The sequence below is a fragment of the Lissotriton vulgaris genome, chromosome 9 (genome assembly GCF_964263255.1).
Source record: "Lissotriton vulgaris chromosome 9, aLisVul1.2, whole genome shotgun sequence".
Lineage (NCBI taxonomy): Eukaryota > Metazoa > Chordata > Amphibia > Caudata > Salamandridae > Lissotriton > Lissotriton vulgaris.
Genome location: NC_141697.1, coordinates 1,077,096,636 through 1,077,120,948, shown reverse-complemented (window position 1 = coordinate 1,077,120,948; position 24,313 = coordinate 1,077,096,636). Strand labels below are relative to the sequence as shown.

General features: G+C 45.5%; 1 pseudogene; it reads left to right on the top strand.

The window, feature by feature from the left end:
* The window catches only part of LOC147692840 (interferon-related developmental regulator 2 pseudogene), a 36,176-nt pseudogene extending 12,851 nt beyond the window's left edge, over positions 1-23,325 (top strand).
* Positions 23,326-24,313: the final 988 nt, after the last annotated feature.

The window sequence follows — 24,313 nt, the reverse complement described above, 5'->3', positions numbered from 1 at the left end:
CTGTTTTCAAAGTTTCTATTAGGAAGACCCCTATGAATACCTTTCAAGGACATGGGCTTTGTTCACTTTGCGTACTAAATTGGATATCTGAGGCATGTACTTTCGCTTCACCTCTGTCCAAGTTCACCAGCCGCCACTGTGCTGAGATATGGGAGGGACGGAGAGGGATGATGAGAGATGGGAGGTAGAGAGATGGTGTGAGATGGGAGCTCATGATGGTAACAAACATCAGAGGTGATAGCAAGGCAGTAGTTAATTTTAGTGAAAACTGGTGTAGTGACATTTTTGCCCAGAGACCCACTCCATCACAATTATGAATGTTTTACAACAAAAAGTGGGCATCGGAGCTCAATTTACTTGCTAGCATTAGGGTGGATGGCGCCTTTGGCCCAGCAAAAGGGGGAAGCATGTTGTAGCTCATTTTATTTCAGAAAGAGACCCGACTTGTTTCGCGATTGAAGTGATGGTCAGAGGAGGTGGGCAAGGAGTGAACGAAGAGGAGATAACCTGCTTCTCAGAGCTAGAGCCATCATTAATGCAGCAGGTGGAGTGCATTGCGTCCCACAGGACCTCAATCATGGGCAGTAGTGTTGTTGCTCCATTCTGTTCTTGTTTGATGCTATTGCTTATGTATATGTCCCACAATTAGTGTGGACTACGAGCTACAGAAATTCACCCCTGAAATGACATCCCTGCCCCCTATGATCATCCTTCCACCTCCCCAAATCTTTGCCATATAGGTTTGAAGGAGGGTCCCAACTTCAAAACATTTTGCTTATGACGGGGCTCAGAGCAAAAATGGTTGAAGTCCTCTGTGCTAACCTCACTGAGGCCTGGCAGCTCCTCCAGAAATAAACTTTTACGAAAGCCATGACAAAACAAAACAAGCATTGACAAAGCCAAAAGGCTGGCAGTCAACACTAGACGTAGTCGCTTTGCTGTCGCTTGTTCATAACTATGCTAATGGTGTACATTGTGTAATAAAACATTTTAGACACTGGTTTGATATCTCACTCAGACAAATAGGATTGAACATTATTTTTGTATTTCTACTGCAGCAACAGCGACATAATTTTCATTTGTCAAAGTAGCTGTATTACAGCTGTCTCTGCTCCTATCCCTTGGTCGGCACTAAGGGAGAAGCGCTAAGTGTGTACGAGATTTCCACTGAGTTCCCTCCAAGCAGCCTGCGTCCCTGGATGGCACTTTTCACTGCAGAGGCGCGCATGATTTATTTCCGCATATTGCGGCTTCTTCCAAGGGGACCATCAGCTGGAAGAGCCACAGAAAGTTATTGAATGCAGTTTTATTTTTCAGATCCACAAAGCAGGACCCTCACCGGGGAATGGTGGGATGTTCAAAGAGCTGTGACTGCTGTAATCTGTTCTGTAAAATCTACATACTTTATACACAAAGGCGCATTTTCCATGAATCAGCAGTGGTTTTATCATAGGACGGAAAACACAAAATGTTAGCGGTATCACTTTCTAGGAGATTGGTAAGTATTATTAAAAAGATGTGCATATTCCCTGCGCTCCTTCCTTCTTACTGTTGATCTTGTTCCTCATCAGTCAGGACAAATTTACCGCTAAGTGGTTGATTGCCTTTCATTGCAGTTATGAGTAGGCAACTATGTGTGGAGAATTCACCCTTTTTAGAGGTCCGCAGGGCCGCATTTATAAGGTTTCGCTGTAGGGCAGCACACCAGGCTTTCCTGCAGCTCTGCCCTATGGCAAAAGAAAAGGGCAGGAATGTGCCCTATCTATCAGAAAGGATGCATTCCTGTCCGTTTCCCCTGGGCCGGCACACAATGGCTGCAGTGCACCAACGCAGGCACGTGTGCACCATGGTGCAAGGGTGCCTGGGTTGCAGGGATGATTATTTTTGTACAGGAAGGGAAACCTTCCTTCACAAAAATAATCACAAGAGGCTTTTTCCTCTTTGTGTGCTGCACACATAGAAAAGGGAAAAACAATTGGAAATAAAGATATTTCTCTCGTTGTGCCTCCCTTACGCCTCCCCTGGGAAGGCGTACTTTTTGGGCTGCCTCAGATTTACAATTTCTCATAAATCTGGGGCAGTGTGAAAAAGCCATAGATGTTGCTAGGAAAGGCCCCCAGTAACACCCATTGCACGTCCTTTTAAAGCAGAACACTGTGTATCAGGGACCGATATTGATCAGGCAGCAATAAGCCGGAAAAAAAGTGGTTTAGTGCTGCCTGATAAATATCACACTGGCTTCTGCACCAGGGAACGTCACAAAAAGTGGCGTTCTGGCAGTGCAAGGGGTCTCACGAATGAGGCCTGCAGTGCTTGATTTGTAAAAAAAAGAAGTGATAGGTCTCTCGTGAGGAGGCCACTGCAGCTTGCACCACACTTTGCCCCTGACAGCGCTGCCTATGATAGCCACAGCACAACTACTAACCATCACACTCCTGCAAGTGTGGCAATTCGGATTATTTCTGGCCTCTACGGGTATAAAAATGGTATGGGCAGGAGGTAAAAGTCATTTTAATGTATATTGAATTAATAATTACCTGCTAGTGTAGTCATTTCTAAATTAACCTGACAGCACCACCTTGTGGCAGACTGCCACAAGCGCCGGAAACCACAGGTTCCGCTCAAATTAAACATTTGAGGCACGAATGTCTAGTATTGGGTGGAGTCCTGCGCAAGTAAAATGTCTGGCTTTTCTCTACCTTTTTTGGGTCGGCAAAGGCTTCGCCAAAGCTTTCTCGAGATATTGCTCTACATTTGAACATTCTCACTGCATTCGTTTATACGTCCTTGGATCAGACTAGTCGATTGAGCACTTTATTTGCTAAAGAAGCCAAGAGATACTGTCCACATGCCTGGCCATATTAATGAAGACTGGATGTATATATGCTGATTCGGCAAAAAGCCTGGGGAAGTGGAAGTGATATCACACAATGGGATCACAATATTTACCCGTGTTCCCGCCCTTAGTCCCACCAAAATCTCCTGCCTGCTCCTAGGAGTGGACACTGCTTGAAACGCTTTTTCTTTTCTTTTCCTTTGCTTTCCACTCTCTTTTGCCTGACCTGTTCACCAGCCACCAATGAGCGCTGGGTTAGGCCCGTGGTAACTACGTGTTTCCTCATGTTATATGTAAATTCTGGCCTGGGACAACCTTGCGCACACTGCTATACGCTTTTTGTATACCTTGACAATATATATATATATGAGGCGCATGTGAACTGTTGGCATCTGGCCGCGCCAGCCACCTTTTGTATAATTTGCCATTTAGTGCTATTTAGCGCTTCAAGGTCTGTGGAGTTTAACCGCATGCCCATTCAGGGCTAGACTTGTCTCCTTAGGTTGTGACTATGCACTTCGATTAACGAATTTAATGGTTATTGCATATGGCATTCCCTATTTGTATATTTCATTTGGTCTCCAGGAAGGCATCTATTTTTTCAATTGTATTTATGTTGAAACGCATTTGAACTGCCTGTATAGAATTGTATTTTACACCTTTCCAATATGGCGACCATGATAGTACTGCTTAGTCCTACCTTGATTTCAATGAGTTTGCATGGTGTCCTTTTAAACTCGACGCACGCCTCGGCTCTCTGCACAACTTGACGAAGCCCCAAGGTGAAACGCGTCGTTTGCTGTTGGTTTTCCCATTAAAAACCTGTGGAAACCTCCCCTGCGTGTGCTACTTTCCTTTTGGAGTGATTTTCCTGGGATACTTGGAGCGCATATATATATATATATATATATATATATATATATATATATATATATATATATATATATATATATATATATATATATATATATATATATATATATATATATATATATATATATATATATATATATATATATATATATATATATATATATATATATATATATATATATATATATATATATATATATATATATATAATTTTTTTTTTAAACGCTTTTGTTAACTTCCTCTTTCTCCTGATGCCTTCCAGGCATCCACATATTTTTGGGGATTTCAGATCAGGTACCACAAATTAAACTTCTCTCTGACTACCCCTCCCACCGGTTTTCCTCAGTCTCTTAGATCATCTAAAAACCATAGTTGCAGCGGAATCCCTCCGTTATTTGTATCGTCCTTCGTACTTCAAGCATTTCTTTTACATTTTTTCCACTTATATGTATTCGAACCTGGGGAGAGGCCATTAGAGTGCTCTACATGAGCACCAGATAACACTACACAGGGCCAGATTCATGTTTTAGGCACAGGAAGATTAAGTGATTGGCCTGGGATCACAATATGCTGAGCCGACGCCGCGGCTTGAACCTAGTTCCGCACTTTGAAAGTCAGCAGCTCTGGAAGCTTTGACATAACCCCTCTGCAGGCTTCTGTGAGATAGGCTGGGGGTTTTCCACACAGATAAAAGGCATTTCTCAGCCCTGTGGAGAGACAACTCCAGCATATTTTGTACAGTGATGTACCAGTCTTACAGAAAGAGAGATGAGACTCCTTTTAGTTAATGTTGCTTGTTTGGTACATATCATGTCAGTATACTAAGCAGTATGAAAACTTTTTTTTCATTCCCCCAGTTCACCTCAGACATCCACCCCAGCATTATGCCTCATAAAGTCTTTGGGGACCCACTGACGCTTCAAGTTAGGTGGTTTCACATGAAGTGACTTCACGACAGGAAGTGACGTCACGAAAGATAGTCCCCAGCACAGTGAGCTGATATGTAACTTTCACTGTTCCAGGTGACTTTTTGTACCCTGATTGTTTGGCATTCTTGCGTGCGGCTGCATGCATATATACGTCTTTGTTCTCTTTCTATTTAAATAAAGAATGATTGCCAAAAATTGCTTAAGACTTGGAAACGATTCTCATCAAATGAACAGTACGGAATCAAAACTCACTCAAATGTTTAGTCGAATTATTGGCAATATTCGAACAACTTTAAATATTGTTGCAGATTGAAGAGAGACTTGAATGGACAGATGTCGTTTTTAGAACAGGTGCACTTTATAGTCTTTGTAATTTTTTATTTTGAAATGATGGCTTCTGCTAGAATTCTGTTTTTAGGGTTATGCTTTATTCCCACACTGCCAGTTCTTTCACAAAAATAGCCCCGCTCTTTGGCTTTCCACATGAATCAGGCTACCATGACTACTCCAGAACTCAAATAAAGGGCAAAGCAGAATTTGGATAGTTAGCACATTTGCGTGCCACACAAGATTTACAGCCAGCCCTGTACTTGGGAGATAGACGTGGCGGCCGTGCGGGCAAGTACCACCATCATTTAAAGTCCAGTTTTTGGGTAGGGTGGACGGCGTCCACCCGGTAAAATAAGTGGGGGGACGCTGTCCACCCGCGTGGTATCCCGACTCGAGCCCTGGAGTCAGGGTCCTGAACTACTTCCTTCTGATAGATATATATATATATATATACGGGGAACAGTCCAATACGTTATATATGAACGCTGTTCTCCATTGATCTTCTGTGAAAGAATGCCCTAATTCCTCTGCTTATATGCTTTGAGAGGCGTTCTCTCCATTTGGTTTCCCCTACAAAACACACCTTATAGAGTCTAGGGATTGGACGTGAACTGTCTTTCACAGTCCAGAGAAGTTTCTTACACTGGCTCAGAGGGCAGGTTGCCGCCCCTCGGAGAAGGCACGTCAAGGTCCAAATTCGTACCTGAGCATGCATGTACATTTAAGTGTCCTGAAGAACAAAAGAGCATAGTTACGGCACTCTTCTCCAATCTGAAAACGCAGGGATGTGCCGTATTCACAAGAATGTAGCACCCCCTGCATTTCCCCATGGAGCTGAGATCAGCTGCCTCGAACCAACGCAGGCAACCTTGCACCATAGTGCTCCATAGTGCTTTCTCAATTGGAGGAAAAAATATATATGTCAGCAGTTTATAATCAGTCATTCTTTTGGCTCTGAAGGAGAAAATCATACAAGGGTGGCCACCCAAACCTAATGGATTGCAGGAAGACATCCATTGCTTTTGGGAAGTTAGACATGAATTGTACATCAATAATGACATGATTCTGTGGGGCGACAAACAAATACCTCCCAAGTACATAAGGAGAAGAATTGTGGATTTGGCTCATGAGGGTCATTTGGGTCGCAGTATCACTAAAGCAAAAGTTAGTGCTACGTATTGGTTTCCTGGAATGGATACTATGGCGGAATCAAAAGTAAGTAATTGTGTTACATTCTCCTTGAGTGGCAAAAGTAAAATTGTAAGGAGAGCACCACTTTGACCCCTAACAGTTCCTACTAAGCCAAGGGCCAAGCTTGGGTTAGACTTTATGCATCCTCTCAACAGTCCCAGATGGGTGGAAAGTTTATGGTAGCTTTGGTAGACTGTTATTCTCACTGGATGGTTGTCAAAGTAGTCAGTCGCATTACAACCCAGGGCTTGATCGAATTCTTGTCAGACACCTTCATGTCAGAGATCGTACCTATCTTCCTTATACCAGACAATTGTGTCTCAAATGAAGGAATAGTTGAAGGATTGTCTAATGTTTACTTAAAAACTGCATTGCATTGTCCTAGGGCAAAATGCCTCATTGAAAGGGTGCACTGAATGCTTAAAGAGTGCATTCAACCAGTTCATGCATCTGTGGTACCTGTGGATGTTGCGGTTAAAAACACTGCAGTGGCAATACCATACTGCGCCTAATTCAGTTCCTGCGGTTTCCCTTTTTATGTTGCTCAAAGGTAGGCTTCCTGGTACTGAATTATCCCTCAATTGGTTGGAGAGCGGTGAAACAAGGTGGATGCATGAAGATGTAGTGTAGGAAAAGGTCAGGCAGTACCAAGATGATGGCAAGCATGGTGTTATAGATAGGAAATAGAATGTAGAAGATTGGGTGGTGGTAAAAAACACTTATTTCTGTTAGAGGTGGGGTCAGTAAGTTTTCCAAACCTCTGAGAGTAACCTAAGTAAGCACCGATGTTGTAGCCTTGCAAGAATGCCAAGCCTGGAGCAGGGATAGGATCTATAAGTGCAATATTGCTGGGTTGGGGAGCAGTGGTGTGCAGGTAGTACCTACAACATCACAAGGAAATCAAAATGATTTGAGTTTCCAACACCGTCAACATCACGCTCCTAATTGGCATAAGGATTATGTTTTCCAGTAACTGCATTATTGGAGACGCCTGCTTATTGTTCTATGGCCTGAATTTGGATAGTGTAGGAACAAAGTATATTTTTCTATGCAAAGGAAATGTGTTGTGATTTCACTTTATATTGTATTAGGGTAGAATTTTCATATAGGTTATCTTGATGAATATTTACCTTCACTCAGTATTTATATATCAGACATGTTTATATAGCACTTGGTAGGTTCCCCTTCAATTCTTGTCATAGCACATGTCATTGTATTCTATATGGAGCGTCTGTGACAGTTGAACTAACTCCGTTTGAGGTTTTGATGTGGCTTGAGGTTGTGCATTGTTTGTTTGAATAAACATCATTCTTCAACCTCCATCAGTTTCTTACTTTCATCATAGTTCCCATGTCGTGAAAGGAATGTCATATTTACTGACCTGTGTGAAGATGAACCGGTCACCACTAGATGTCAGATTTTTTTGCATCTTTTGTTTCAATTGCTTTATGCAGTGAGGACCATTTATTATCCGCCTCGTCTGTTTTTCTCGTCTGTACTGATTTCCTGTAAGCTGCTCTCAATTGTTTGATGGCATTGAATCATCATTCCAAACTCTGCTGAAAAACTAGGAGATTTCTCATTGATATCCTATATTTTCTCTTTATAATTAATGTTTCCCTAGATAATTTAGAAATGTGGCTTTCTCTAGGCTGTAAGATGGTTCTTTTGTCCTGCGAGAGATGATCAGAGATAATTCTTGTTTGTTGTCCCACTTTTCACCCCAAGTGCAAATTCTTTTCTCAAGTTTATGAAATTGATTTAGCACTTCTCCTTACATTGAGTTGGAAGATAATGATGAAATCTTGTCTGATCATTTCTAATTCCTACCTTTTTATTATTTACAACCATGCGGAAGCTAGCATAGAACTAGGGGCCCGATGTAGGTAGGGCTTTACCGATCGGTATCGGCCGAAAATACCGTATTTTGGCCCTTACCGATCGGTAAACAGCCATCGAGATGTAGGGAACCAAAAACAGAACGAATCGGATAGAAAACCGATTCGGAATGTGTACCGAATGTGAAAGAATCCGATACGTACATACCGAAAATCGGATATGTAACGAATCGAAAAAACACCGATTCGGTTACAAAGACCGAATCGGTCCATGTACCGAATCGTTAGTGACACCGAATCGGAAAATCACCGATTCGGTCCCACTACCGATTCGTTAGTGACACCGAATCGGAAAATCACCGATTCGGTCCCACTACCGATTCGTTAGTGACACCGAATCGGAAAATCACCGATTCGGTCCCACTACCGATTCGTTAGTGACACCGAATCGGAAAATCACCGAATCGGTCCTACTACCGATTTGTTAGTGACACCGATTCGGAAAATCACCGATTCGGTCCATGTACCGAATCGGAAAAAATACCGATTCGGACATGATCCGAATCGGAAAACATGCCGATTCGTATGAATCTCCGATCGGGAAATTCCCCGATTCCGACAGTTGGGGAGATGTAGGGAGGCACAGAAACACCGAAATCGGCTCAAAATCGGTAGAATTCACTCGGTATTTACCATGGATTGCAATCAGGTGGTAACCAACTCCAACCCATATAAACAGTCCCAAAATGCATTGCAACTTGCAGGATGGCAGCTTTCTATGTCATTGCGAGGCGGCTACGGCTACAGCAGGAAGAACAGAGGGAATGGCTACGAAATGAACAGGTCTACAGACAGAGGATAACCCTGTTCATGCTCACTGAGGCTGAGATCCTACAGAGATACAGGCTGGACTCTGACACCATACTTGAGCTCATCAGGGACCTTAAGCCATACTTGGACCACCACACCCCAAGGGCACACGCCATCCCTGCGCACGTCCAGGTGCTATGCAGCCTACACCTGGTAGCGTCTGGCAGCTATCAAAGTGGAGTAGCAGCAGCAGGAGGGGTGAGCCAGAGCAGCCTGTCAAGGTTCTTCCACATATTCCTTGACGCCATGATAGACAGGATGGACCAATACATCTCATTCCCTGCAACCCACGCAGAACTGCTACAAACCAAAGCGGACTTCTACCAGATGGCACACTTTCCCCAAGTCATCGGTTGCATAGATGGCACGCATATTCCGATTTGCCCACCAGCGGACACCGAATACATATACCGCAATCGGAAATCGAAACACACATCAACGTGCAGGTGATCTGCAATGCCAAGTGCACCATCACAGACCTGGTAGCAAAATTTCCAGGGAGTACCCATGACTCCTATATATTCCAACAGAGCGGCATATATGCACGGCTGATGGCTGGCGATTTTGGAGAAGGATACCTCCTAGGTGAGCCACATCATCAGACCCCCATAACACATAGTAGGTAGGTGTAATACATGTATGCATGTGTCTAATGTGACCCCTTTCTCTTCCAGGCGACAGTGCATATGCCCTCCGCTCATTCATACTCACCCCCTACCTCAACCCCTCCACACCCAGCCAAAGGAGGTATAACCGGGCCCACATACGCACCAGGAATGTTGTTGAACGGACCTTTGGCATCTGGAAAAGTAGATTCAGATGCCTGCACAAGAGTGGAGGTGCAAGGCAGTATACCCCCATCACCTGCTGCAAGATCATAGCTGTATGTGCAATGTTACACAACCTTGCGGTCAAGAAGGGCACTGAGGTGGAGTTGTCTGACTACGAGGACTATGACGACGACGAAGCTGTGCCACTGACACAGCCAGCTGGGGTGTGTACGCCATGTGATGGCAGATACAGACGTGAGGAGATCACTGAGAACTATTTCTGACTGAGTACAGATGCAAAGACAGCTAAATGTTGCTTGGAAAATAAAATTTTTAATAGTGATGCACCACAGTTACATCACTGAAGTGCATCAAAAAATGGAGTCTGTCAAAACAAATAAAGTCCAGGGTTCTGGTTTGATCATCCCCCCTTGCCAGCCTATTTTTTGGCCCGCTTTCCAGACCCACTGGGGTGTCCCTCGGCCCCCTCCGAATGGCCTGCAGCATCAGCGGATCGCCTGGTGCTCCTCCTTGGCTCTGATGCAGCGCTGGCCGGGCTGCTGCGGCTGCTGCTGTCTCCAGCATCACCCAGGTCCAGGGCAGGATTGGAGGCGGCGTTTGATATTAACATGGCCTCCATGGCCGTGGTGATCCTGGCCATCCCCCTGGTCAGCTCAGCCGTATGCTGACTCAGCACCGACTCCTGATTTGAGCTTCGATGGCACAGCTGTGCGGTCGCCGCTGCAAGGCGGGCCATGGCCCGGTTGAGCACCCGGGCATCCCTCCTGCGCGCAACCTCATGCTCCTCCTGCCTGGCAGAGGAGTGGGTGATGGCAGTGGTCAGCCTGCCCAACCCTGCTGCCACCTCCTTGTTGCTGTCCACAACAGCCTGGAACCCCTTCACCAACTCCCCCATCTGCAGGTTGTGCTGCAGGAGCTGGCGTTGGCAGGCCATGGTGGATCTGGCCTGTTGGCGCTGGATTTTGACCATCTGGCCCTCCAGGCCCAGGAACACACTGCCCTCCCGTGCTGGTGCAGCAGTGGTGGTGGTGGTGGTGGTGGCACGGCGTCTGGCACTGCTGCCTCCGGCCTGCTGAGTGGGCTGGGGTGCCACTGGTGGTGGTGTGGTGCTGGCCGGTCCCGGAGCCCCTGCTCCCAGGACAGGTAGGACGGGTGGCAAGGCCACGGTTGTGGCAGGAGCTGTTGTCGGCGGAATGGTCTGCCTTGTTGGGGAGTTGTATGGTGAAAATTGCAAGGGGGTGAGCTGGGCAGTACTGGGGAGTGCACTGCCTGGAAATCAATCACCAGGACTCCCTCCATTCCAAGCCCTGGGGTGTCTCCTTCCTCATCCTCATCCTCCTCCTCCTGGCCAGGCTGGCTGGTGCTCGGCCCTGCCACTGCAGTATGTGATGTCGAAGCTCCCTCTGCTGCCACAGTGGTGCCGCCTGATGGTGCCCCTAGGTACAAAGAAGCATTTGTAAACTGAGTGCCGATGTATTACAGTCAGTACAATTATGGCATTCCACATGTCCTTGCATCTCCTTACACCGTGTCACACTGTTTCCTGTCTTGTGATTCTGCACTGACATATTTGGCTAACTTCTGCTGACTACATGTACCATGATGCTTGTCTCTTGTATGTTGGTGACAGTACAGTGCTGGTGTTTGCCTATGCATTGTGTCTAATGGGGAGGTGTCTGGTAGGGTGTGTCATGATGCGCATGCTTCTTACCTGTAGCTGTGGCCATCGCAGTGCTGTCCAGGGTCCCGATCCCTACGATGCTCTCCCTCTCGATGGTGCTGGAGACAATTTCCTCCAGCTCGGTGAGGGGTGGCGCCGGGTTCTTGCCTCCTCCGGTGAGTCCAGCCTGCCTTTGGAGGTCGGCCAGCTTCCTCTTCGTGAGGCTGCGGAGGTCATAAAACCTTTTCTTAAGTTCCTCAATGGACCTGGGGGTGACTCCAGCAGCATTGACCTTCTGGGCGATGTCTGCCCACAATCTCCTCTTGGTGCTGTCTGGCACGTTGAGTGACAGCTTGCCAAAGAGCTGGCGGTGCACCCTCACCACCTCCTCAACCAGCACCTGTAGTTCTGTGGTGGTGAATTTGGGCTTCCTCTTTTGGGAGGACTTCTGGCTTCCTGCCTGATCTGCCATATTCTCCTGCTCAGTCTGCAACCTCCTTCTCCCACTGCTGCTAACTGTGTGTTGGGCTCAGGCAGGCTTTCCAGAAACTTCTAGAAACTTCTTAATTGGCTGCACCTGCCAGGGTTGCCACTCCCTGTTTGGGTGGGGGAGGGGGAGCCACCTCATTGGCTGAATCGCCTATTGCCGAGTCTGCTTTTACCGATTCGGTAAAATCCGAATCGGTAAAATCCGATTCGGTATTATCCGATTCGGTAAAAGCCGAATCGGGTCATGCAATGCATTCCTATGGGCTTTTTCGCCATGGGTCTATGATTGCCGATTCGGTTTTTACCGAATCGGCTTTTACCGAATCGGTATTCGCCGAATCGGAAATATCCGATTCGGTGGTAGCCGATTCGGTGTTTTCCGATTCGTTGTTGGCCGATTCGGTAATTTCCGATTCGGACCGAGCTGAATCGGAACGTACCGAATCTCATTACCGATGCCGACCGAATCGGTTTTCATTCGGTATTTTTTTCCTACATCTCGTTTTCCGATTTCAGAATACCGATTCGGCCCGCCTCGGTATTTTGAAATCGGAAAATCCCGTTTACCTACATCGGGCCCTAGATGTCTGAAAACATGAGAGTGAGTATTTTAAAGAAAGTACCTGTGGATTATGGTCACTTTTTTCCCTCCAGGAAATATCATAATTCTTGCACAAGTGGAAGAAGGAAAAATAAATCGTGCTGTAGCCTATAGTAGAGCTTGAGTTTGTTGCAAACAAAGTATTTCTTGGCAGTTAGTCATTTAAAAATCGCCCATTGAGGCAGAAAAATCCTAATTCTACTATAAACGTTTTCAGATGCTTGAATTCCTGAGAATGAATTCACGTTTTTCTCTTAAACATAGGCAGAGGAATTTAAATAGCTTCATCAAGCCCTTCATGAAATTAAATCAAGTCCAGAAAAACTTAAGATCTTCGTTGAAGTCACCTGAAACTATGCAGGGGAAATTTCTGTTAAATTCTGTTAAATACTCTAGCCCTTCCAAGGTTCTAATGAAATTTTCCAGGTCAGTCCCAGAGAATGGAAAATAATATTTATAAAACAAAGATGTTCCTTCTAGAAATTGCTTGTCTTAAAGGACGAAATTTGTTTAGAGAGAGTAAGAATCTCTTCACAACTCAGGGCCCAATCTCAATGTCGGACGGACCTTAGTCAATCCGACATCAATTCGGCACTGTGACCGACCGACTTCATATTGGCGGTCCAGACCCAGCAATTAGGATGTGACCGAACACTGTTCGGTCACACTCCTATTCTTTACAATGGGAGCATGCATTCCAACAGGAATGCATTCTCTCATTCTAAGGAGAAGAGGTGCAGTTGATCCCAGCACCCCATTGCAGTTGCCTCAAAGTGCAGGGATCAACATAGGGGCACTATAGGTGCCCCCTCAGCCACCATCCGGAGTCCTTGCACCCATGGTGTCTCCCAAAGTCGCCTTTCTGTTTCAGAAATGTGGCAGCTTTGGGATTACTGAAGGCATTCCAAATGCCAGCCGGGCTCTCTGAGCCCATTAAAATCCATTTGGAAATCCAGTTCGGATTCCTTTCCGACTGACTCCATTCAAATGGGTCAGTCGGAAAGGAATCCAACCAGTTGATTACGATGCGGAGTGAATGACTCAGACTGACGGTCGTAGCCGTACCCTACTGCAAAATAATCAGCCCCTAAATTTAAATTAGAAATTAATTAGGTTAAGGAACCCACCTGATGGACGGCTGAAACTTGCTTTTGTGGCCTATTTTTCACCAGTTCTAAAGTTGGTTATGCTAAAGTTGTCTATTTTCCAGGATTCTTGCAGACATACCACATGAAACCTATTTAAGAAAGTGTGAAGATCATGTTTTGAACTTTTCAAGTGGTACACAAAACTAGCAATATTCCATCAAAATATCTGGATACATTTCTGGTGATCGGCTTTGTCTCTAGAACTATTGTTAGGTATGTTGTTCCCTTGTACACAATATTTAAAGTTAAAACTGTCTTTCAGTACGGTGCTTTTGACACTACGAACATGGGCGTGTATTTGGTTTTATTCACTTGTGCTATTAGAATGTCCCACTCCACCAGAGCTTCTTTTCTGGCCTAAATCTTCCTAGCGATTTCCTCCATAGACCAGGTTTCTCTGGTGAATTCAACATTACTCTTTTTATTAGCCAGAAAACAAACTGACAAGTGACCAGCTAAGGTCACTGAACTGAGATCTGGAAAAGATCATATTACTGTCAATAGGTTATGCCAATTTAACATATCCTGATGACCCCACAATTGATAGAGTGGTTTGAAATCCAAACTTGATTAACCTTCACAGGTTTCACTGGGTCATGTGAGTTAAACGTTCCTTGATTTTAGTCTTCTTGATATACGTTACAAGTGAGCTCAATGCTTAACTGTTCCGGAGACCGAGTCCTCCAGTGAAGACTTCATGCAAGACTAGCTTGCTGGACAATCTGGTATTTTTAAATTATGCTCAGTCAATGCATTGAACTTAATAAGTGGTCTATTTTCATCAGACTTTGCGTGCACATATAGTTAACCATTGTTAACAATCCGTCAGCCATACAATTTAATATGTCCATCACAGGCAGTTAGGATGTCTGATCAGATGAGTAATTCAATCCCTCAACTGGATTAGATTGCTACATTTTGGAGTCTTTGACGTCATTACTGCGTGTCTATGCGGTTCCATTGTGTTACTTAGTGCTTGATTAGTTACATACTCCAATCCCTGAATTGGGTTTGCCTCTTTAGGTTATATTACGTTTTGATGTTGCTTGGTAGAAATTGCTACTTGAGTGTATTGTGCAGTTGTGTTGCTTGGTACTCATTATGTGGTCTCCAAATTTCGATCTGAGATTGATATCACATTGCTGTCTATGATTTGTTGCTCTTTCACAGTGATCGCTTTTCCTCCTTGATGATTCACCTACGTCCTGTTTAGATAACTGTATTAATTGCAATGGGCCCAATTCATAGAACTAACTTAAGACAAAATCCTAAACTTACTACCATTTTGGTATTCACAGAAGGCACCTACTCATCAATGAGTGAGTGCCTTCTGTGAATACCAAAATGAGTAAGTGCCTTCTGTGAATACCAAAATGATGAAGTGCCTTCTGTGAATACCAAAATGGTAGTAAGTTTAGGACTTTGTCTTAAGTTAGTTTTGTGAATTGGTCCCGATGTATCTGGGGCTCTATGAACCTCTGCCTTGGTAACTAGTGATATTAGACGCACCGGTCAACTTCTCAAAGGGCTTTTCGCGTACAGCTTTGCGCCCAGAATCAGTAATGTCTTCGCCAACCAATGCGCTCCAGCGAAGGTACCTTATCACCGACAATCTCAGATGATTGCTTAGAGTTATCAGCGTTTAATAATGTTGAATTATTGGCGTTTGATAGCGAGGTAAGCCATGAACTGCTACATATTTGTTTTTAACAAGTAAGTTTGTCTTGCAGACAGGCTCCATGATCAGTGTAAATCGTTAACAAACAGTTTCAAGCAGGGTTTCCCCCTGAGGCACGTTTTCATCGATTCAATTTGATATTAGATTGGTGAGAGGCATGCCGGAAAAGTTCCCAGTTCTAAGGTTCTAAAATTCTAAATGATGCCCGCTGTCAACAACAAACACTGGGCCTAAGGCCAGAACAGGGTGCTTGCAAGTTTTTAAAAGTTAATTCATGTTATTGTTGTTGCCAGAGATGAACCGAATTAAAAAGAAAGGTACTCATTAAAATGATCATGTTCTCCTTTTTTCATTTAGTGTTGACTACTCAAATAGTCACTGTTAATCCACTGTATCCAATATCCCATAACCAGTGAAATATCACCAATACAAGCTCAACTCAATTCCTTGTCCAGCAGCTGCAAGAGTTATCCGCGCCCCCCTCTTGTAGCGCCCCATGGGGTCATGCACCGATCAGTGCCACAAAACCTTGAGCCCGAGTCCTGAGTTGAGTGTGTGACAGGTCTACACTGGGGCTGATACTCCACCACCCACTGACACTGCTCCTTGCCACCCTTCCCCACCTCCCACAAACAAGCACCATACAACCAAGCACAAAAGCCAGCCACTCACAGGTAGCCTCCGTGGCCGGAGGCGCTCGTGCTGATGTCGGAAGGCCAGCAGAAGGGTACAGGCATAAGATCAAGGTAAATAGGCTAATGCCAACAGCCACTGCCACAGCGAAAAGCAGGAGTGTAAGCAGAATGCATGCACTTAGCAGGGCACACAGGTGGGCCAGGACCTGCTCAGCGACACAGCAGGGGACGATACTCCTAGTGCCTTCCGCAGTCCAGTGGCGGCTTCTCCGCTAAGGCGGAGGAGCGTCGCCCACTACTCCGCAGCAGGAATCATAAAATTATAATAACTTGCATTCTTACATTTTATGTGAATTCCTGCTGCAGCAGGTTTCTGGCCGTGGGCGAGGCTTCTCCAAGGACAAAGGAGCAGGGGAGGAGTGGTTTGCCCACTCCTTAAGTGCACATGACTGTTTGGTCAGCCCTCTCGGGCCGCCCAAAACAGTCATGCCCACTTCCCATATGCTCCATGCAGGATGCATTACAGCCTACATGGAGAACATGCCCAAGTCCCCATTCCCTGGCTGAGCACCGATCCACAGCTCTCAGACCAATCACAAAGCATTTTTATTGGCTATCGGAAGCCTGGGAGCCTGCTGCTTCCTTGATCCTGTTGCAGGACCGAGCAGGAAGAAGAGAACAGAGTAGAGGCGGTGGCCGACTACCCGTCACAGGTAAGTGTTTTTAAAAAACAAGATTTTTTTTGCCCTACATCCCAACCTCACCTGCCCCCACCCCACCACTCGAGTCTGCTAGCAGCCGCTACTGCCACAGACCCTAAATCTGCAACCGCACGAGTGGGTGAAAGACAGAGGGGAGAAGCACAGGATCTGAGGACCCACAAAAAGTTGGGTAAACCTTCCACTCTGGTATCTGGTGATCTGCGAGCCCAAGAACTTAGCAGGTGTCGTTATTAAACAATGTCATCACATCCTGTCAGTACCAAAAAGGACCACCTCATCCTCAAGAACTTTCCATTAAACACCCCCGTTCTAGTGAACCATTCCATTAGTATAACGGGACATTCCACAACATCACAGTGGAGGGTCAAATTGCGGTAAATGCCACATTACCAGTTTAACATATGAATACAGAAATCAATAACTGAAAATGGCTGGCTCACCTTTGCAAAATGCTGGCCACTGCGAGGCACCACGTTTATTTAGTAACGTTTATCACGCAATCTCATTGATAAGGTCATATTGAGCACACATTGCAGCACATCATACTTGGCTCAAATTGACCTTGAGGAATACAAAATACGACATGTATCCAACACTCAAAGAACCTAGATCGATATTTGGTTTGCAGATTAACCCACAGCAAATTTCTTTTAGTGAAATTAAATTCTGTTTTAGCACGTTTCCATTTCCATAATTTCCTATTACACCTTGTTTGTTCTATTTAATTCGATCATTTCAATTATAGCATAAGCAAAAAAAATACATAGGGGCTTATTTATGAGCCCCTGCGTCACTTGTACGCCGCTGGTGCGTCACTTTTTGTGACGCACCAACGGAGTAAAAAATGTGCCTTGTTGCACCATATTTACAAAGTGAGGCATCTAGGTAGATGCGCCACTTTGTAAGACACATGATGGTATAATGGGCCACATTTATGAAAAGTGACGCATCGCTGTGTGAAAACAGCGATGTGTCACTTTTCATTGCGCCCTCCTTGCAACACCAATGATGCGTCATATTTACAGTATGACGCATCATTGCACAAGGAGTTACAGATACGTCACCTGTATGGCGCAAAAGTGACGCATTGCTGGAGTGTGTCACAAAAGAGATGCAACTCCAGCAATGTGTCCTTTCACATGGGGCTTGCTTCAGTGTCACACCTGCTGTGAGGCAGGCGTAAGAAATGTACGCATTTGTGTCCTAGAAGTGGTGCAGTGAAATCTTATAGAACTCCATCACGCCAAATTTTGAGGAATCAGGGATTTATGTGTGCTGCTTAATCAGATATAATTTATTTTGCAATTTGCTTACGACACCCATATTGTTCCAATATTAAAATGAATACCCCAAGAACTATGAGTCATTATCCTGATCTAGTGCTGCTAAATGTTTTCTCATGCAAATGTGTACCAATCTTAAAGTATGCTATATACAGTGCATATTTCACCATTGGAGGTTTACTTCTGTTTGATGTCATGACGTTGGTACTCGCAATATATATAATTCTCTCCTGCCATTTTTATAACCCCACATGTATGATTTGCCTTTTCTTTCCGTCCTCTTGTTATTACCTGACTGCACATGCAAATTATGCTTCGTTCGTATTTCTTTGTATTTTCCTTTGTATGGTTTATGTCTGGTTCAGGCAAAAATGTAAATAAAATTTCTTTGAAATAAAAAAAAGTGTGCTTAAAACTTTATTAAAAGCATCAATTGTTCTTGTTTCTATGATCTACCATTACTGGGACACACATAAAAAGGCTACGGACCTTATTATGAGTACGGCAGCCCTTGGATCTGTCCGCCCTAGTACGAGTGTGGTGTGGACACCGCCTTGAAAACGGTAGCAGACATGCAGGTAGGGCGCCCTACACCGCCATGAAAAGGGTGAGGGGCATGCAGCCGACCGATTCTAGTGCTGGGGTTTTAGGCCCCTGGAATTGCACTCTTGTTTCTGCATGGTGTGGCATGCACAACATAGTGCATGCCACATCATGCAGGAACGTACAGCAGGCGCTCTCACGGCAATAGGTGGTATGCTTGTTAGGGTCTTCTAGGATCTGTGAGTGGCTCTGAGAGTTGTTCTGTGAGTGGGTGCATGAGTACCTGAGTGGGTTCTGCAATTTATTTGCCCTTTTTGTACGCACTTCTGACCTTTATTTTCCCTATTTCTGCTAGTTTCTGACCTGTATTTTGCCTCTTCTGTTTGTTTCCGAGCATTATTTTACCTCATTCCTCTTGTTTCTGATCTATATTTTTCCTCTTCCTTCTCGTTTCTGACCTTTATTTTGCCTCTTTCTGCTCATTTCTGACCTTTATTTTTCCTCTTTCTGCTCGTTTCAGACCTTCAATTTGCCTGTTTCTTTTCGTTTCTCACCTTCATTTGACCTCTTTCTGCTTGTTTCTGATCTCTATTTTGCCTTTTTCTGCTCCTTTCGGACCTTTATTTATAATCTCTATTTTGCTATTTCTACTAATTTCTGATCTCTATTTTGGTTTTTCTGCTCGTTTCTGAGCTTAATTTTGCTTCTTTCTGCTATTTTACCTAACTTTTATTTTGCCTCTTTCTGCTACTTTTTTTATCTCTATTTTGTGCTTTCTGCTTGTTCCTGACCTTTTTCCCCTTTCTGCTTGTTTCTGATATCTGTTTTGCCTCTTGATGCTCATTTCTGTCCTTTATTTTGCCTGTTTCTGACCTTTATCTATCCTCTTTCTGCTCCCCTCTAATCTCTATTTTGCTTCTTTTTGCTAATTTCTGACCTTTATTCTGCCTCTTGCTTGCTTGTTTCTGACCTTTTATTTTGCCTCTTCACGCTAGTTTCTGATCTCTATTTTGCTATTTCTGCTAATTTCTGATCTCTATTTTGCTCTTTCTGCTCCTTTCTAACCTTTATTTTGCCTCTCTCTGCTATTTACCTTACCTTTATCTTGCCTCTCTCTGCTCGTTTCTGACCTTTATTTTGCCTCTTGCTGCTTGTTTCTGACATGTTTTCGCCCTTTTCTGCTTGTTTCTGATCTCTATTTTCCCTCTTGATCCTCATTTCTGTTCTTTATTTTTCCTATTTCTGCTAGTTTCTGTCCTTTATTTTGCCTCTTTCTGGTCCCCTCTGAGCTCTATTTTGCTTCTTTTTGCTCATTTTTTACCTTTATTCGGCCTCCTGCTGCTCTTTTCTGACCTCTATTCTGCCTCCTTCTGCTCTTGTCTCACCTTTATTTTGCCTCTTTCTGCTGGTTTCTCACCTTTATTTTGCATCTTTCTGCTTGTTTCTGATCTCTATTTTGCCTTTGTCTGCTCCTTTCTGACTTTTATTTTGCCTCTTTCCGCTAGTTTCTGATCTCTATTCTGTTATTTCTGCTAATTTCTGATCTCCATTTTGGCCTTTCTGCTCGTTTATGACCTTTATTTTGCCTCTTTCTGCTCATCACCTGACCTTTATTTTGCCTCTTACGGCTCGTTTGGCACCTTTATTTTGGCCTCTCTTTTTCATTGTTTTCACCTTGCTCTCCCCAATTGGGAACCGCGGGGGAGCAACAATGTTTACTTAGCCCCCAATGCCCCCAGAAGCTGGCTCACCAAATAAGGGAACTGGGCGGAACTTTTCAAAATGCTTTCTAGCCATGGCGTTGTCACTGGAAGACCCCTGCACCATGGCTAGGGGCTCAGGGTGTCACTACACAGGTCCCTTTTTTTAAAAATAAAGATTTTGTGGGACTCTGCGCATACCGAGTCCCAAGACGGTTGCCAACACTTTCTGGTTGAAGTGTTGGAAGCCGATCAGATTTCAGCACGGGGACTTTCGGGTCCACATCCTTATATATCTATTTCGTTTCACCTTTAATATCTCTAAAACTACTGAACAGAATTACACCAAATCACAAAAAGCATGATCTCTGGAACGAAATCTACCTTTCTGCCAAATTTGGTGTAATTCTGTTCAGTAGTTCGGGCTGTATTTGTGTTCAAAGCCCCTGGAGGAAAAGTCATTCTGAAAACATGTTTTAGGATCCCCCATTTTCTCTGCCCCCTCTTGATGGATCACCCCAAAACTCTTAACACCGCAGCTGAGCCAACTAAAGGATATGTTTGAAACATTTCCTGAAGATTCATCAAGTGGCACCAAAGTTATTGGCAAAACAAAAAAGACTCTACCTATGGAAACTAGGTCCTAACTATACCTTCCTACTGGTGACCGCCAGCATTTTCTTTTTTTTATATATATATTTGGCAGTGGTGCGGGCATTCTCTGAATAAACATCTCAGGGCTTGGGAAGTTACCAGCAGTAACACTGAGTGCACCCATAAGGGGCTTAATGATTGACACAAACTACTTATCCCAGAAATAAATGCGAATACTGCATCAGCGGAAATAAGGGTGGGTCAAAGCAAGCACACCACTGAACTGTCGAGCCTCTGAGGAAGGAGGAATCAACCTCTGAAACGCGTCAGGCTTATCGACATGTAAGCTGGCAAACGGATTCGGCATGTTGGTGCACGTTTGTACCTAATAAAGGCCTTCAAGCTGGTTACAGTCTGAGTGCGTCCTCAATCAGTGGGCAACCTTGGAGCGTGAACATATATATATATATATATATATATATATATATATATATATATATATATATATATATATATATATATATATTACCTACTGGCGGACGCCAGTAGGTATATATAGTTAGGACGGTTTCCCATAGGAAATCCCCAACATTCTATTGGGAATAACTTTGGCCCTGGTTGATGAATCTTCGCAAATTTCTCAAAGAAGATGGCTCGCTCCGCTCCGCTCCTTCCCTGAAAGTTTGGGGGGGATTCTTCAAGTGGGGGCTGAGAAAAAAGGGGGGTCCCAAAACGTGTTTTCCCCATGTTAATTTCCATAGGACCTTTAGACTCAGCTACAGCTTGAACCGCTGAAGGGAATTTCACCAAACTTGTCAAAATGGTAGTGTCTGGTATGCAGATCACGCTTTTGGTAAAATTGTGTAAATCCCTCCAGTGGTTCCTGAGAAAATTAGAAGAGAAATCAATTATATATCTATAAGCGCGAACGCGTGCGCGCACCCCGCGATTTTTCGCGATTTTGTTTTTTTTTGGGCGGGGCTTGGGGGGGGCTTGGGGGGCTTCTCTCTTTCATTTTTGTGTTTATTTTTTCGATTTCGAGGGTGCCCACTCCTCGTTTTGCCCCCCGAGATCACCGCCGCGGCCCGAGCCGCCTGAAGATGGCCGCCGCCTGGTTGTGGGCGGGGCCGGGAGCACGTGGTTTCCGCTTCCCCCTGCCTGGGGGAAGCCTTCGATGTCCGGACCGGTCTCCCGTGCCGAGGGGGAGACCGGGTGATGCAGGCCTGAGGAGCCGCTTCCCCCTGCCTGGGGGAAGCCTTCGATGTCCGGACCGGTCTCCCGTGCCGAGGGGGAGACCGGGTGATGCAGGCCTGAGGAGAAGTGTGGGCTGGTACGGGGCTCCCGTGTGCGGAGGGAGCCCCGGGAGAAGAGGAGACGCTTTGGCCGAGCAGCAGCGTAGGTAGGTTGGTGTGGGGATTGGGTGCAGGGTGCGGGGTGCGGGGTGCGGGCAGCGGTAGAAGTGGGCAGGCGGGACGGAGAGGATAGTCCCGCAGCGCCCTCGTGAAAGGGGCGTTTGCGGAGGCGGGACTGCAGGTTCCAGGGATCTTTGCAACTGCGGGCGGGAGCGGGTAGAGCTCAGAGGGCGCCGAAAGAAGATGGTGTCTCACTCTCACAGATGCTTTGGAGCGATGTATGAAGAAAGGGAAAGGGGAGGAGCAGTCTTTGGCTGCTAATGTGCTTACACTGCTGTGCCTTCAAATGGGTTCTGGGCCTGAAGGGGAGGAAATTTTCCGGAGTCTTAAGCCGCTTCTAATCAATATCCTCACTGATGCCTCAGCCAACCTAATCGCCCTGCAAAGCTGTGCCTCTGCCCTAGCAATGTGCTGTTACTTGGTTGCAGCTGATGTTGAGGATTTAGGTACATGCCTCACTTGCGTAGAGGGAATCTTCAGCTCTTCATACTTGAATGCTACTTCAGCCAACACTGTGCAGCACAACCCTCAGACACAGCAACTGCACTGCAGTGCCCTGCATTCATGGTCCCTGCTGCTGACAATCTGCCCCAATTCTCAAGTGGAAAAGATCCTTCTAAACCACTTATCCAAGCTGCCCAGCGTACTGTCCAGTGAAAATGTCAACCTGCGCATTGTAGTTGGTGAGACCATCGCGCTGCTGTTTGAACTGGCCAGAGAACTGGAGGAGGATTTCTTCTATGAAGACACTGACCTGCTTTGTACAAAGCTGAAAGCCCTGGCGACGGACAGCAACAAGTATCGGGCTAAACTGGACCGCCGCAAGCAACGCTCTATTTTCAGAGACGTATTGCACTTCATAGAGAACGGAGAGTGCCACGAGGAGACCATCAAGTTTGGCCTGGAGTGTATGTACATAGATAGCTGGGTTAGGAGGAGAACATACAACGCCTTCAAAGAAGTCCTGGGCTCGGGAGTGCGACATCATCTCCAGAATAATGAACTCCTCCGAGACATCTTGGAACTGGGTCCTCCTCTTGTGTTGGATGCAGCTGCTATCAAAGCCAGCAAGATCACACAAGTGGAAAAGCATATGTACAACTCTGCTGCTTTCAAAGCCCGGACTAAATCTAGGAGCAAAGTGCGTGACAAGCGTGCTGACATCATGTGACCTTGCTGAACCGTGGCCCACACTATCCCACATCTGGCAACACATGCGGCTAGTCTTGCAGAAGTCCCAGATACAAACTACACTTGCCAACCACTGATGACTGAAAGAAGATGCCAAAACTACAGCCAAGAAGAGGGGGATACAGCTTTTACAGTGAAGCGTCAGACCCCAAAGTGTGCTGTCCCTCAGCCTTCATCAGAGGGGCGTCCTCTAACCTAGGAGTGTTTTATACATCTATTTAAAAAGCATCATTCACCTGACTGAGCAGTGCCATTGCCTATGATCATGGGGAAAGCGTGCTTTGGACTTGTTAAGGCAACTGGACACGTATTTTAGTCAAAAAAAAAAAAAAGAAAGAATAGTCCTACGATTTTTCCTTAATGAGGCATGGTTCTATTTACCTTTGAGCCCTTCCGCTTCAGAGATCCCGCCTCACCTCCCACAATGTCTATCTACAGCCCCTCTGACACGTTCCCTGGTTTAGACCACCCCCTGCCTTCTGTCTCCCCCTATGCCCTGCTCCTCTCCCTTGCAGCCGAGCACGGCTCCCCCCTCCCTCAGCGCCTTCCTCCTGCCTCTCCCCCTCCCCTTCCTGCTCCTTGAAGGCTCTGGGCTGTTCAGAGCTGCCACCTCCCCTCTGGCTCCTGCTGCCCCCTGCGGTGGACTGGTGGCCCGGAGAGCTCTGCGTTATCCTCTTAAAGGCTTCTCTGCACCCCCTCCTCTGCCAGCCACCCTCCTCAGCCCCAGTGCTCTCACTTCCCATGTGTTGGGGGGGAGGGGGGAAGGCGACAGTCATTGATAAGGCTCCAGACGAGGTGGCTAGCCCCAGATAGGAGTCCTGAAATCTAGAATTACAGTCGGGCTGGGGAAGGAAGTGAAAACTCCCACCTCACTAACTTAAATAAACTTTATGGTCACACGTGACATGTGTGGTGCCTAGAAACCTAGCGCCAACATGAGGTGTGCCCCCAAGTGTGCAGTCCCCACGACCTTCATGAAGTATGCCTGTTCTGATATGT